The sequence below is a fragment of the Anas acuta genome, chromosome Z, assembly GCF_963932015.1.
Source record: "Anas acuta chromosome Z, bAnaAcu1.1, whole genome shotgun sequence".
Classification (NCBI taxonomy): Eukaryota; Metazoa; Chordata; class Aves; order Anseriformes; family Anatidae; genus Anas; species Anas acuta.
In genome coordinates, this window is record NC_089017.1 from 44563754 (window position 1) to 44567419 (window position 3666).

A 3666-nucleotide genomic window follows, 5' to 3' on the forward strand; every position below is an offset into this window, starting at 1 on the left:
AAATGCATTAAATTACTTAGCTGATCTGTTTGGGTATAGAATCATAGATTTCTCTCAAACTCTGTTGCATCTTTTTAGAGTACAAATGTTTAAGCTTTCTCATGTGTATTTTTTAGCTGTTCATTTATATTAGATGTCCATAGCATAACTCTTGGGTGATTTTTAAAATACATATTGGCTCTAGATTACTGTAGAGATTCACAAAGCACTTTTTCAGCAGTTCTTTTACATTCTATATGCCAAATGAACACATTTTGAAATTCTTTTTTATTTTATTTTTCCATCACTGTGCCCATTTTCACACAGCTGAAATCCCAATCATTTGAAAATACTTAAGTGGAGAAATATGCTATTAAAAGGAATTTAGAAAACACTGGCAAACAATGCTTCCCTACCATGAGCAACTGATTTTTATTTGTAACTGCAGATTTTGAAAAACAGAAATAAAACCAAAGAATAATAAATAATAAATAATCATTAGACAGAAGCATATATCAACCTGCTATTGTGATTTTTGTCTTGTGAAGTACTGCTGAAAATTTTAATTGCATTTGGCAACAAAACAACAATCAATGCTTAAATTAGTAACTTTTAACTGTGATGTTTAAACTCTATGCTAAAATTCCATGTCCAAAACTCACATAGCCTGGTTATTTGTAATTACACTTTGGAAAACTAAAATTAGAAAGAAATAGGCAAATTACTTAGCATACTCACTGGTTACTCCTTCAGGAAGTCTGCCTGTGATTATTAGTCCTTGGAGATAGGACCTGCTATCAGATCAAATATATCTTCCCAGGTGATAGTATTCAGATCTCTCTTGTAGAAGGAAATAAGGAAAATAAGAAAATAAGGATAAATGAGAAGAAACATCCCTACATTACTAGTTTCTAGTGCTATTTTTTTTTCTATTTCCTTACCTTCTACTTGTTGTGGCCTTTCTCATCCTTATCCATTCCCTGGCATGGCACATTTGGTGCAGAGATTGCACTAATAAAGTAAAATGGGCCAATCTGCCTCTGGCCTGAGTTGCTGGGGTTGTTTCTGTACTGAGATCCAGGCATAGGGAATGTATAGCAGGGACTCTGGATCTGGCTGAAGGCAGGGAACATTTGCTTGAGTTTCCTACCTTGCACTACTATTGCAAGAGACAGCTACTGCCTCCTTTATCTGGAAAGGTAAATATATATATATATATTATTAATATGCAGAAAATATTATTAAATTTATTTTCAAGGAAAACCAAAGTATTTTTATTCTAAAATGAAAAAGATTTTAGAATTAATAATAAATACTTTAAAAAAGAATTTTAAAACCAAACTGTTTAAAATGAATTCTTCATTTCAATACCAAAATCAAGGGTAATAAAGGTCATTTGTGTTTATCCTTCTCTTCTCTTCTCTTCTCTTCTCTTCTCTTCTCTTCTCTTCTCTTCTCTTCTCTTCTCTTCTCTTCTCTTCTCTTCTCTTCTCTTCTCTTCTCTTCTCTTCTCTTCTCTTCTCTTCTCTTCTCTTCTCTTCTCTTCTCTTCTCTTCTCTTCTCTTCTCTTCTCTTCTCTTCTCTTCTCTTCTCTTCTCTTCTCTTCTCTTCTCTTCTCTTCTCTTCTCTTCTCTTCTCTTCTCTTCTCTTCTCTTCTCTTCTCTTCTCTTCTCTTCTCTTCTCTTCTCTTCTCCACAGTTGTAGTTCAACATGACTTCTCCAATACACAAAGCAAATATGAAAAAATTTGCATTGCTTCTTTGCATATTTGTAATGCTATATAACATGCTTCACTGAACCTGAGATCTAAGCATCAGTGTTCCTTTCAAATCCCCTGTGATTCTCTCTGAGAAATCTCATAAAAATCATGATGACATTCACAGCTTTTATGGGTACAGAAAGACATACAGTGTCTTTGGTAGCAACATCATGTTTTTTTAGCATCATCTTATTACATTCAAGGAAGGCCATATACATCTGACTATGTGTTCTGTAGTTACAGTTAAATGACTGATTTGAAAATTACTGTTTACATTGATGGGTAGTTTGGAATTGATTAGATATATCAGGAAAGAAACAATAAAAAAAAAAAAAACCTCTCTGGCTTTTTTGTCTGTCCTGTCTGATAAACTGATCAGCAAGTAAGCATTTTTCTATTTACCCTATTTACACTGTTTTCACTGAAATTTTGTAAACAAGCTGTATTATGAAATTTCAAACATGCACATACAAACAATGTTCTGTTACTAAGATCATCATTATGGATACAGTCAAGCACTTACAGGACTTGGACTTACTAGAGCACATAGACATCCAAAAATACAGTGGGAGACCTCTTGACTGTAAATCCAAAATATTCTGTATATACAAATACATACATTATGTGAGATACCTCATTTCATCACATAATGGTGTTTCATAAACAGCATGATAAAATGTTAACCACATTCTCCTTCAAAAATAAACTGGGAAAAAAATATCTTTTGCAGTTAATCAGGGTCTCAAGCAGTAAAACTGAATAGAAATTAAAAAAAAATATCAGGAAAAGAAAGAATTTGAGATTATTTATTTTGTTTCACTGCTAATCTCTTGCTCATGAGTGAAAAAACAGCTTGAGTGAGAAATCTACCAGTATAAAGACTTCAAGACAGGGACATAAAAGAACTGTAGCACTAAGGAATGCTGTTAATAAGAGATTGATAAACATGACTGATCTTCTATACTTACACTAAAACTCTTAAGTAAACATGATTAATCATTGCCATGAATGTTAGTATGTACACATTTTTAAAATAGTAAATGATTTTGCTTTGGCCATAAAAATACAGTATTTATGTATTCTTTGAAGAACACTTTAAATATATGCCCTTCAAGTATTTTTAAAGCCATATGTTACAACAGACTAACACATTGTTCAGAAATGTCTACCAGGAATTACAGATGAAGCGGCTGGTGTTCAGCAAAGAAACTGATTGTTCCCTCCATTGACTTGTTGAAGGAACACTGAATAATGCATGCAAAAATCTGAAAAATGTGGAGAATGGAAATGCAAGATATGTGCATTGTTAAAAAGGGATCAGTAAATGTTAATCCAAGTAATGTATTCCTATGTGCTTTACATCATTGTAATCACATTCTTGGAATAAAAATTGATCTGGAACAAAAATTATGCTTGTCCTCGTACAAACTTTGTGTCTCAAGTAGAAAATTGGATTATTTTTTAAAAAGAAGAATAACAATCAGAGCAAAAGATAAGTGTGTTTTCTTAAACTGTTCTTAAAGTTGGAATACAAATTGAGGTTGAACTGTTTAGTGATGATTTTAAGGATATGCATTAAATCTAACAAATCAGGTTTTTACTCTGTACTCTTGAAGGCTGAAGGACATTAATATTTCAGGTCTATTTGCTTTTTGATGCATAAAATAACAATTCTTTGCTTGAATTCCCTGGATATCCAGTAACTATTACAATCAGAAGGCTGTAGCTTGGAAAGCAAACAGTTTTTAATATAATCTTCATTTCAACAAGACTTTTATATTGTCTTTAAGACAGTCTTGTTGTTATATGTCATAGTATCTCAATGTTTATTATAGAAAGACTTCACTACTATGTTAATTCACTCATTATTATTCAAACAAATGGTCCAAGTCACTTCAAAAATTAAAATGGTAGCACAAATAGAAATT